The sequence below is a fragment of the Salmo salar genome, chromosome ssa05 (assembly GCF_905237065.1).
Source record: "Salmo salar chromosome ssa05, Ssal_v3.1, whole genome shotgun sequence".
Taxonomy (NCBI): domain Eukaryota; kingdom Metazoa; phylum Chordata; class Actinopteri; order Salmoniformes; family Salmonidae; genus Salmo; species Salmo salar.
The window spans coordinates 84,136,080-84,150,268 of record NC_059446.1 but is presented as its reverse complement, the minus strand read 5'-3'; the positions used below and the strand labels follow the sequence as shown (position 1 = coordinate 84,150,268).

Genomic DNA, 14,189 nt, shown 5'->3' with positions numbered 1-14,189 from the left:
TTAGGACCCCCCCCCCCCCATCTAATGATTAGAAGAATGGAGGTCGGGACGTCCGATTCGTTTGTTGAACTTACTGAAAGCATTACAAAGGTACATACATTGTTGTTCACTAGTTCTTTAGCTCAACTAGCGCAAGAGTAAAGCATGGAATGGAGTACCGAGTGTATCAGTTCAAATAGGATTTACAGTTGCATGGACTCTCCCTCTCCCTCCTTACACTAAAGAGCCAGGCCTTTCACAGTGATACTCATGACTAGAGGAAGGTATCCAGGCTGGTCCTTCATCTCTGTCCTCATCAGTGTGTCCTGCTCTCTCTTCAGTGTAACTTTAGAGTGACCAAAGAGAACTCTCTGTCCTCCCAAACACCTCCTCCTCAGTCAGAACAGCCAGACCTGCATCTCTCTAGAGAGAGGGTCTCCCACTCCCTGCTGCCAATGCACCTGGAGGTAGCAAGCAGCACAGGAATACATTGATATGCTTTCTTTTCTGGGCATTCTTGAATTAAGGTGGCATTTGCATCCTCCGACTTTGCAATAATGACAAACACTTTAAAATGACAAATAGTTAGACATTATACATGTTTTAATTGATATTGAACTGTTTACCAATGTGAACATAATGGAAGTCCTTCATACTGCAAAACTTGATTTTTATGCATTGTTTAAAGTACTTAGGAAAGCAAATAGGCTTGTCCCAGTAGTGATGTGTATGAGCTGTAGTGGACATGTTTCAGGGATTTAGAGACGCTATCTATTATTTGAATGCTATAAAATAAAATAAAAATGTAATATCATTAGTGTTTACCCTTGTAAATCACTCATTACAAAGATATACAAGGACCGTGAGCATTCTTTCCAGTGGCAAACTGTTATCAGGTAGGGGTCTATATTAAATAAAATGATTAGCTAATCAGACCCTTTTAGTATGTCATACATGTTATCATTCCAGTGATCATTTGGTGTTTAAATAAAACATGTCATTGGTGTAACTCAATTTAAATGCGAAGGGAAATTACACTGAGCAAAATGATTAATCAAATCTCTTTAGTAAAATGATTGTCAATTACTTTTTAAAAGGTTAAATGACCTTAGATTTGAGATCGGTAGCCTAAATTACTAACAAATGTGTCATTGGTGTGACCTATACTTTGATGCAACACATCATTCAGAGCCCTCACCACTATCCAGTGATGACGCTGTTCTGCACTGTAATTCTGGCTTTCATTCATGTCACAACATTATATCAGTAAGAAAACACATTTGATTTGTAATTGCGTTGAGCTAATAAAGCATACAGGACGTGCTCGCTTCCTGTTGTACTTGTTATTTTTTTGGTAAATTTTATTTGAGGAAAGCAGCTCCGTAATGCAGCTGTTTCAGCCTCCCCCAGTGATCTGTTGTGGAGAGGCTAGCCAGGGAACTTCCAGTCAGCTGTAGCCCACTTGGGTGCTGCAGAGATTCATTAGTAGTGACCCGCCCAAGAGGCTTGATGTCATTTGCCACAGATAAATAGTGTCATCTTTTCTCCTGTAGCAATTTCATACTTGTTTATCGTCTTCTAGTTAGCTAGCTGAAAGGTCATCATGAATCAAGTCAACAATTGCCAAGAAAATTATTTTCAAACTTGTTGAGCTAAAACATCTTTGTGCTCATCAACCACTGGAACAGCTTCGTTAAAATAGAGAAGCAAGTTAGAAAATAATTAATCCTGAGTGGTTTGGATGGAACTTGCGGTGGCTAACAGCTGTTTGAGGTAGCTAGCTAGCTAGCTACTACATGTTGTTAATGATTGATGTCAGAATGTAATAACCCAGGAACTGTATCTATACAATGGTTGAAGCGAGGCAGGGAGTAGCTTTATAAACATTGTTGCTTTATTCATAACCTGAGCATCTTGTTAACAGACATGTAACTGCACTCAGAATAGTGTTCTGCTGCATCCCAATACTCTAACAACGATTATCAATATTGCAGACCGATGGTGATATATTTCTAATAAAAATAGACTTTACTCTATAAAGTATGCTGGACTACTGTGGTCTTCCTTGCAATAGGAGCCAAAGATCTGGGCAGTAGCCTATACACTGGTCATAACCCTTGTGTTATAACGTTTGTGTGTGTGGCTCAAACTCACTACTGGGATTGGTCATTACGTTTAGGATGGTGCATTCAATGTGTAGTGTAATAATTTATCGATGCATATTCACTTTTTTTTCATTGAGTTTCCCCACCAATATTTTTATGTTAAAAATCGGCACCGGTTACCATCATTGGTGTTACTACTGCTACTGGTGGTACAATGTTATCATAATTGTATAAATATTAGTTTATTTAACATGGAAGATATGCCCCAATACATTTGCTGAACAAAAAGCTCAGAAAAATGAACTCCAGGTCATACAGGACTGGAGGCTCAATCAAGCAGGTGTGAACTCACCAGGATCTGCAGGGCCTGTAAGACTGGAGGACTGCAACAGGATCCCAACACAGAGAGACCCTCATCTGTCATTCCTGAAGATAGAGAATATGGACACACATAAAACCACAGTAGTGAACATGGTTTCCCAGGAACTGATCAAATAATAACTGGAGAATAATTCGAAAACTGCTCTCTATCTCACCGTCCATGGCACTGACAATGAGGTGGACGGCACTGAGAAGTGAGGATCTGAACTCATCCTCATCCTTCCCAAACACATTGGTCTACAAGATCCAGTATGGCCTGGACTGTTTCCCTCTCAGACTCTTCCAGATCACCCAGGTCAGAGTCTCACCATCACACATCTGATCCAGCTGTATGTATAGAGGTAGAGAGATAGAGAGAGAGAGAAAAATATGTTACATATTTCGAGGTTAGATATTCATCCCTGCTATTAGTGGCTGTGTGTGTGTGTGTTTGGGCCCTGTTTCTGTCGTCCCACTCACCACACACTCTCCAGCACACTGACTGCCTCTCTGTCCACCATGGTTGTCTTGAGGAGCTGGAGCAGAGAGGAACGTGTGACTGCTGACAGGACTGACAGCAGCTGGAAATGACCACTCAGTTTCTCCAGTTCTATCAACACACAACAGACAGACCATGTTACTTTGTCAAAGTGTGGGAACTTCATAATTACTAATCAAAAAGAACAACTTAAATACTGAACATTCCATTCAGTAGACTACATGTTGACCAGACATTCCATTCAGTAGACTACATGTTGACCAGACGTTCCATTCAGTAGACTACATGTTGACCAGACGATCCATTCAGTAGACTACATGTTGACCAGACGTTCCATTCAGTAGACTACATGTTGACCAGACGTTCCATTCAGTAGACTACATTACATGTTGACCAGACGTTCCATTCAGTAGACTACATGTTGACCAGACGTTCCATTCAGTAGACTACATTACATGTTGACCAGACGTTCCATTCAGTAGACTACATTCGTTGACCAGACGTTCCATTCAGTAGACTACATTACATGTTGACCAGACGTTCCCTTCAGTAGACTACATGTTGACCAGACGTTCCATTCAGTAGACTACATTACATGTTGACCAGATGTTCCATTCAGTGAGAATACATGTTGACCAGACGTTCCATTCAGTAGACTATATTACATGCTGACCAGATGTTCCATTCAGTAGACTACATGTTGACCAGACGTTCCATTCAGTAGACTATATTACATGTTGACCAGACGTTCCATTCAGTAGACTACATTACATGTTGACCAAACGTTCCTTTCAGTAGACTACATGTTGACCAGACGTTCCATTCAGTAGACTACATTACATGTTGACCAGACGTTCCATTCAGTAGACATTACATGTTGACCAGACGTTCCATTCAGTAGACTACATGTTGACCAGACATTCCATTCAGTAGACTACTATGTTGACCAGACGTTCCATTCAGTAGACTACATTACATGTTGACCAGATGTTCCATTCAGTAGACTACATTACATGTTGACCAGACGTTCCATTCAGTAGACCACATTACATGTTGACCAGACGTTCCATTCAGTAGACTACATTACATGTTGACCAAACGTTCCATTCAGTAGACTACATGTTGACCAGATGTTCCATTCAGTAGACGACATTACATGTTGACAGACGTTCCATTCAGTAGACTACATTACATGTTGACCAAACGTTCCATTCAGCAGACTACATGTTGACCAGATGTTCCATTCAGTAGACTACATTACATGTTGACCAAACGTTCCATTCAGTAGACTACATGTTCACCAAACATTCCATTCAGTAGACTACATTACATGCTGACCAACGTTCCATTCAGTAGACTCATTACATGTTGACCAGACATTCCATTCAGTAGACTACATGTTGACCAGACATTCCATTCAGTAGACTACATTACATGTTGACCAAACGTTCCATTCAGTAGACTACATGTTGACCAGATGTTCCATTCAGTAGACTACATTACATGTTGACCAGACGTTCCATTCAGTAGACTACATTACATGTTGACCAAACGTTCCAGTTCAGTAGACTACATGTTGACCAGACGTTCCATTCAGTAGACTACATTACATGTTGACCAAACGTTCCATTCAGTAGACTACATGTTGACCAGATCGTTCCATTCAGTAGACTACATTACATGTTGACCAGACGTTCCATTCAGTAGACTACATTACATGTTGACCAGACGTTCCATTCAGTAGACCACATATTGACCAGACGTTCCATTCAGTAGACTCACATTACATGTTGACCAGACGTTCCCTTCAGTAGACTACATTACATGTTGACCAGACGTTCCATTCAGTAGACTACATGTTGACCAGATGTTCCATTCAGTAGACTACATTACATGTTGACCAGACGTTCCATTCAGTAGACTACAGTACATGTTGACCAGACGTTCCATTCAGTAGACTACATTACATGTTGACCAGACGTTCCATTCAGTAGACTACATTACATGTTGACCAGACGTTCCATTCAGTAGACTACATGTTGACCAGACGTTCCATTCAGTAGACTACATTACATGTTGACCAGACGTTCCATTCAGTAGACTACATGTTGACCAGACGTTCCATTCAGTAGACTACATTACATGTTGACCAGATGTTCCATTCAGTAGACTACATTACATGTTGACCAGACGTTCCATTCAGTAGACTACATGTTGACCAGACGTTCCATCCAGTAGACTACATGTTGACCAGACGTTCCATTCAGTAGACTACATGTTGACCAGACGTTCCATTCAGTAGACTACATGTTGACCAGACGTTCCATTCAGTAGACTACATTACATGTTGACCAGACGTTCCATTCAGTAGACTACATGTTGACCAGACGTTCCATTCAGTAGACTACATTACATGTTGACCAGACGTTCCATTCAGTAGACTACATGTTGACCAGACGTTCCATTCAGTAGACTACATTACATGTTGACCAGACGTTCCCTTCAGTAGACTACATGTTGACCAGACGTTCCATTCAGTAGACTACATTACATGTTGACCAGACGTTCCATTCAGTAGAATACATGTTGACCAGACGTTCCATTCAGTAGACTACATTACATGTTGACCAGATGTTACATTCAGTAGACTACATGTTGACCAGACGTTCCATTCAGTAGACTATATTACATGTTGACCAGATGTTCCATTCAGTAGACTACATTACATGTTGACCAAACGTTCCATTCAGTAGACTACATGTTGACCAGACGTTCCATTCAGTAGACTACATTACATGTTGACCAGATGTTCCATTCAGTAGAATACATGTTGACCAGACGTTCCATTCAGTAGACTACATGTTGACCAGACATTCCATTCAGTAGACTACATGATTGACCAGACGTTCCATTCAGTAGACTACATTACATGTTGACCAGATGTTCCATTCAGTAGACTACATTGCATGTTGACCAGACGTTCCATTCAGTAGACTACATTACATGTTGACCAGACGTTCCATTCTAGTAGACTACATTACATGTTGACCAAACGTTCCATTCAGTAGACTACATGTTGACCAGATGTTCCATTCAGTAGACTACATTACATGTTGACCAGACGTTCCATTCAGTAGACTACATTACATGTTGACCAAACGTTCCATTCAGTAGACTACATGTTGACTAGATGTTCCATTCAGTAGACTAAATTACATGTTGACCAAACGTTCCATTCAGTAGACTACATGTTCACCAAACATTCCATTCAGTAGACTACATTACATGCTGACCAAACGTTCCATTCAGTAGACTACATTACATGTTGACCAGACATTCCATTCAGTAGACTACATGTTGACCAGACGTTCCATTCAGTAGACTACATTACATGTTGACCAAACGTTCCATTCAGTAGACTACATGTTGACCAGATGTTCCATTCAGTAGACTACATTACATGTTGACCAGACGTTCCATTCAGTAGACTACATTACATGTTGACCAAACGTTCCATTCAGTAGACTACATGTTGACCAGATGTTCCATTCAGTAGACTACATTACATGTTGACCAAACGTTCCATTCAGTAGACTACATGTTGACCAGACGTTCCATTCAGTAGACTACATTACATGTTGACCAAACGTTCCATTCAGTAGACTACATTACATGTTGACCAGACATTCCATTCAGTAGACTACATATTGACCAGACGTTCCATTCAGTAGACTACATTACATGTTGACCAGACGTTCCATTCAGTAGACTACATTACATGTTGACCAAACGTTCCATTCAGTAGACTACATGTTGAACAGATGTTCCATTCAGTAGACTACATTACATGTTGACAAGACGTTCCATTCAGTAGACTACATTACATGTTGACCAGACGTTCCATTCAGTAGACTACATTACATGTTGACCAGATGTTCCATTCAGTAGACTACATTACATGTTGACCAGACGTTCCATTCAGTAGACTACATGTTGACCAGACGTTCCATTCAGTAGACTACATTACATGTTGACCAGACGTTCCCTTCAGTAGACTACATGTTGACCAGACGTTCCATTCAGTAGACTACATTACATGTTGACCAGATGTTCCATTCAGTAGACTACATTACATGTTGACCAGACGTTCCATTCAGTAGACTACATGTTGACCAGACGTTCCATTCAGTAGACTACATTACATGTTGACCAGACGTTCCCTTCAGTAGACTACATGTTGACCAGACGTTCCATTCAGAAGACTACATTACATGTTGACCAGACGTTCCATTCAGTAGACTATATTACATGTTGACCAGATGTTCCATTCAGTAGACTACATGTTGACCAGACGTTCCATTCAGTAGACTATATTACATGTTGACCAGATGTTCCATCAGTAGCATTACATGTTGACCACGTTCCATTCAGTAGACTATGACCGTTCCATTCAGTAGACTACATTACATGTTGACCAGATGTTCCATTCAGTAGACTACATGTTGACCAGACATTCCATTCAGTAGACTACATGTTGACCAGACATTCCATTCAGTAGACTACATGATGACCAGACGTTCCATTCAGTAGACTACATTACATGTTGACCAGATGTTCCATTCAGTAGACTACATTACATGTTGACCAGATGTTCCATTCAGTAGACTACATGTTGACCAGACTTTCCATTCAGTAGACTACATTACATGTTGACCAGACGTTCCATTCAGTAGACTACATTACATGTTGACCAGACGTTCCATTCAGTAGAGTACATTACATGTTGACCAAACGTTCCATTCAGTAGACTACATGTTGACCAGATGTTCCATTCAGTAGACTACATTACATGTTGACCAAACGTTCCATTCAGTAGGACTACATGTTCACCAAACATTCCATTCAGTAGACTACATTACTGTTGACCAAACGTTCCATTCAGTAGACTACATTACATGTTGACCAGACGTTCCATTCAGTAGACTACATGTTGACCAGACGTTCCATTCAGTAGACTACATTACATGTTGACCAGACGTTCCATTCAGTAGACTACATTACATGTTGACCAGACGTTCCATTCAGTAGACTACATTACATGTTACCAGATGTTCCATTCAGTAGACTACATGTTGACCAGACGTTCCATTCAGTAGACTACATTACATGTTGACCAAATGTTCCATTCAGTAGACTACATTGTTGACCAGACGTTCCATTCAGTAGACTACATTACATGTTGACCAGACGTTCCATTCAGTAGACTACATTACATGTTGACCAGACCTTCCATTCAGTAGACTACATTACATGTTGACCAGACGTTCCATTCAGTAGACTACATGTTGACCAGACGTTCCATTCAGTAGACTACATTACATGTTGACCAGATGTTCCATTCAGTAGACTACATCCTACATGTTGACCAGACGTTCCATTCAGTAGACTACAGTACATGTTGACCAAACGTTCCATTCAGTAGACTACATGTTGACCAGATGTTCCATTCAGTAGACTACATTACATGTTGACCAAACGTTCCATTCAGTAGACTACATGTTCACCAAACATTCCATTCAGTAGACTACATTACATGTTGACCAAACGTTCCATTCAGTAGACTACATTACATGTTGACCAGACGTTCCATTCAGTAGACTACATGTTGACCAGACGTTCCATTCAGTAGACTACATTACATGTTGACCAGACGTTCCATTCAGTAGACTACATTACATGTTGACCAGACGTTCCATTCAGTAGACTACATTACATGTTGACCAAATGTTCCATTCAGTAGACTACATGTTGACCAGATGTTCCATTCAGTAGACTACATTACATGTTGACCAAATGTTCCATTCAGTAGACTACATGTTGACCAGATGTTCCATTCAGTAGACTACATTACATGTTGACCAGAAGTTCCATTCAGTAGACTACATTACATGTTGACCAGATGTTCCATTCAGTAGACTACATGTTGACTAGATGTTTCCATTCAGTAGACTACATGTTGACCAGACGTTGCATTCAGTAGACTACATTACATGTTGACCAGACATTCCATTCAGTAGACTACATGTTGACCAGACGTTCCATTCAGTAGACTACATTACATGTTGACCAGACGTTCCATTCAGTAGACTACATTACATGTTGACCAGATGTTCCATTCAGTAGACTACATTACATGTTGACCAGACGTTCCATTCAGTAGACTACATGTTGACCAGACGTTCCATTCAGTAGACTACATTACATGTTGACCGGACGTTCCCTTCAGTAGACTACATGTTGACCAGACGTTCCATTCAGTAGACTACATTACATGTTGACCAGATGTTCCATTCAGTAGACTACATGTTGACCAGACGTTCCATTCAGTAGACTACATGTTGACCAGACATTCCATTCAGTAGATTTCAAGTTGACCAGACGTTCCATTCAGTAGACTACATTACATGTTGACCAGACATTCCATTCAGTAGACTACATGTTGACCAGACGTTCCATTCATTAGACTTCATTACATGTTGACCAGATGTTCCATTCAGTAGACTACATTACATGTTGACCAGACGTTCCATTCAGTAGACTACATTACATGTTGACCAGACGTTCCATTCAGTAGACTACATTACATGTTCACCAAACGTTCCATTCAGTAGACTACATGTTGACCAGATGTTCCATTCAGTAGACTACATTACATGTTGACCAGACGTTCCATTCAGTAGACTACATTACATGTTGACCAAACGTTCCATTCAGTAGACTACATCTTGACCAGATGTTCCATTCAGTAGACTACATTACATGTTGACCAGGCATTCCATTCAGTAGACTACATTACATGTTGACCAAACGTTCCATTCAGTAGACTACATGTTGACTAGATGTTCCATTCAGTAGACTACATTACATGTTGACCAAACGTTCCATTCAGTAGACTACATGTTCACCAAACATTCCATTCAGTAGACTACATTACATGCTGACCAAACGTTCCATTCAGTAGACTACATGTTGACCAGATGTTCCATTCAGTAGACTCCATTACATGTTGACCAAACGTTCCATTCAGTAGACTACATGTTGACCAGATGTTCCATTCAGTAGACTACATTACATGTTGACCAAACGTTCCATTCAGTAGACTACATTACATGTTGACCAGACATTCCATTCAGTAGACTACATGTTGACCAGACGTTCCATTCAGTAGACTACATTACATGTTGACCAGACGTTCCATTCAGTAGACTACATTAGTTGACCAAACGTTCCATTCAGTAGACTACATGTTGACCAGACGTTCCATTCAGTAGACTACATTACATGTTGACCAGACGTTCCATTCAGTAGACTACATTACATGTTGACCAAACGTTCCATTCAGTAGACTACATGTTGACCAGATGTTCCATTCAGTAGACTACATTACATGTTGACCAGACGTTCCATTCAGTAGACTACATTACATGTTGACCAAACGTTCCATTCAGTAGACTACATGTTGACTAGATGTTCCATTCAGTAGACTACATTACATGTTGACCAAACGTTCCATTCAGTAGACTACATGTTCACCAAACATTCCATTCAGTAGACTACATTACATGCTGACCAAACGTTCCATTCAGTAGACTACATGTTGACCAGATGTTCCATTCAGAAGACTCCATTACATGTTGACCAGATTTTCCATTCAGTAGACTACATTACATGTTGACCAAACGTTCCATTCAGTAGACTACATTACATGTTGACCAGACATTCCATTCAGTAGACTACATGTTGACCAGACGTTCCATTCAGTAGACTACATTACATGTTGACCAGACGTTCCATTCAGTAGACTACATTACATGTTGACCAGACGTTCCATTCAGTAGACTACATTGTTGACCAGACGTTCCATTCAGTAGACTACATTACATGTTGACCAGACGTTCCATTCAGTAGACTACATTACATGTTGACCAGACGTTCCATTCAGTAGACTACATTACATGTTGACCAGACGTTCCATTCAGTAGACTACATGTTGACCAGACGTTCCATTCAGTAGACTACATTACATGTTGACCAGACGTTCCATTCAGTAGACTACATTACATGTTGACCAGACGTTCCATTCAGTAGACTACATTGTTGACCAGACGTTCCATTCAGTAGACTACATTACATGTTGACCAGACTTTCCCCTTCAGTAGACTACATGTTGACCAGACGTTCCATTCAGAAGACTACATTACATGTTGACCAGACGTTCCATTCAGTAGACTACATTACATGTTGACCAGATGTTCCATTCAGTAGACTACATGTTGACCAGACGTTCCATTCAGTAGACTACATTACATGTTGACCAGACGTTCCATTCAGTAGACTACATTACATGTTGACCAAACGTTCCATTCAGTAGACTACATGTTGACCAGACGTTCCATTCAGTAGACTACATTACATGTTGACCAGACGTTCCATTCAGTAGACTACATGTTGACCAGATATTCCATTCAGTAGACTACATGTTGACCAGACGTTCCATTCAGTAGACTACACTGATGACCAGACGTTCCATTCAGTAGACCATTACATGTTGACCAGATGTTCCATTCAGTAGACTACATTACATGTTGACCAGATGTTCCATTCAGTAGACTACATGTTGACCAGACTTTCCATTCAGTAGACTACATTACATGTTGACCAGACGTTCCATTCAGTAGATACATTACATGTTGACCAGACGTTCCATTCAGTAGACTACATGTTGACCAGACTTTCCATTCAGTAGACTACATTACATGTTGACCAAACGTTCCATTCAGTAGACTACATGTTCACCAAACATTCCATTCAGTAGACTACATTACATGTTGACCAAACGTTCCATTCAGTAGACTACATTACATGTTGACCAGACGTTCCTTTCAGTAGACTACATGTTGACCAGATGTTCCATTCAGTAGACTACATTACATGTTGACCAGACGTTCCATTCAGTAGACTACATTTGTTGACCAGATGTTCCATTCAGTAGACTACATACGTTGACCAGACGTTCCATTCAGTAGACTACATTACATGTTGACCAAACGTTCCATTCAGTAGACTACATGTTGACCAGATGTTCCATTCAGTAGACTACATTACATGTTGACCAGACGTTCCATTCAGTAGACTACATGTTGACCAAACATTCCATTCAGTAGACTACATTACATGTTGACCAGACGTTCCATTCAGTAGACTACATTACATGTTGACCAGACGTTCCATTCAGTAGACTACATTACGTTGACCAGACGTTCCATTCAGTAGACTACATTACATGTTGACCAGACGTTCCATTCAGTAGACTACATTACAGTTGACCAGACGTTCCATTCAGTAGACTACATTACATGTTGACCAGAAGTTCCATTCAGTAGACTACATTACATGTTGACCAAACGTTCCATTCAGTAGACTACATGTTGACCAGATGTTCCATTCAGTAGACTACATGTTGACTAGATGTTCCATTCAGTAGACTACATGTTGACCAGGCATTCCATTCAGTAGACTACATGTTGACCAGACGTTGCATTCAGTAGACTACATTACATGTTGACCAGACATTCCATTCAGTAGACTACATGTTGACCAGACGTTCCATTCAGTAGACTACATTACATGTTGACCAGACGTTCCATTCAGTAGACTACATTACATGTTGACCAGATGTTCCATTCAGCAGACTACATTACATGTTGACCAGACGTTCCATTCAGTAGACTACATGTTGACCAGACGTTCCATTCAGTAGACTACATTACATGTTGACCGGACGTTCCCTTCAGTAGACTACATGTTGACCAGACGTTCCATTCAGTAGACTACATTACATGTTGACCAGATGTTCCATTCAGTAGACTACATGTTGACCAGACGTTCCATTCAGTAGACTACATGTTGACCAGACATTCCATTCAGTAGATTTCAAGTTGACCAGAAGTTCCATTCAGTAGACTACATTACATGTTGACCAGACATTCCATTCAGTAGACTACATGTTGACCAGACGTTCCATTCAGTAGACTACATTACATGTTGACCAGATGTTCCATTCAGTAGACTACATTACATGTTGACCAGACGTTCCATTCAGTAGACTACATTACATGTTCACCAAACGTTCCATTCAGTAGACTACATTACATGTTCACCAAACGTTCCATTCAGTAGACTACATGTTGACCAGATGTTCCATTCAGTAGACTACATTACATGTTGACCAGACGTTCCATTCAGTAGACTACATTACATGTTGACCAAACGTTCCATTCAGTAGACTACATGTTGACCAGATGTTCCATTCAGTAGACTACATTACATGTTGACCAGGCATTCCATTCAGTAGACTACATTACATGTTGACCAAACGTTCCATTCAGTAGACTACATGTTGACTAGATGTTCCATTCAGTAGAGTACATTACATGTTGACAAAACGTTCCATTCAGTAGACTACATGTTCACCAAACATTCCATTCAGTAGACTACATTACATGCTGACCAAACGTTCCATTCAGTAGACTACATGTTGACCAGATGTTCCATTCAGTAGACTCCATTACATGTTGACCAGACGTTCCATTCAGTAGACTACATTACATGTTGACCAAACGTTCCATTCAGTAGACTACATGTTGACCAGATGTTCCATTCAGTAGACTACATTACATGTTGACCAAACGTTCCATTCAGTAGACAACATTACATGTTGACCAGACATTCCATTCAGTAGACTACATGTTGACCAGACGTTCCATTCAGTAGACTACATTACATGTTCGACCAGACGTTCCATTCAGTAGACTACATTACATGTTGACCAAACGTTCCATTCAGTAGACTACATTACATGTTGACCAAACGTTCCATTCAGTAGACTACATTACATGTTGACCAGACGTTCCATTCAGTAGACTACATTACATGTTGACCAAACGTTCCATTCAGTAGACTACATGTTGACCAGATGTTCCATTCAGTAGACTACATTACATGTTGACCAGACGTTCCATTCAGTAGACTACATTACGTTGACCAAACGTTCCATTCAGTAGACTACATGTTGACCAGATGTTCCATTCAGTAGACTACATTACATGTTGACCAGACGTTCCATTCAGTAGACTACATGCGTTGACCAGACGTTCCATTCAGTAGACTACATTACATTTTGACCA

At 40.3% G+C, this 14,189-nt stretch overlaps 1 protein-coding gene across 1 annotated transcript in view; it reads right to left on the bottom strand.

The window, feature by feature from the left end:
• Positions 1 to 2,926: 2,926 nt before the first annotated feature.
• Positions 2,927 to 14,189, bottom strand: part of LOC106595718 (gasdermin-E) — a 53,564-nt gene continuing 42,301 nt past the window's right edge. The window contains exon 7 of the mRNA XM_045719207.1: positions 2,927 to 3,054. The gene's annotated coding sequence lies outside the window, so the exon portion shown is untranslated. The remainder of the gene's footprint in view (positions 3,055 to 14,189) is intronic.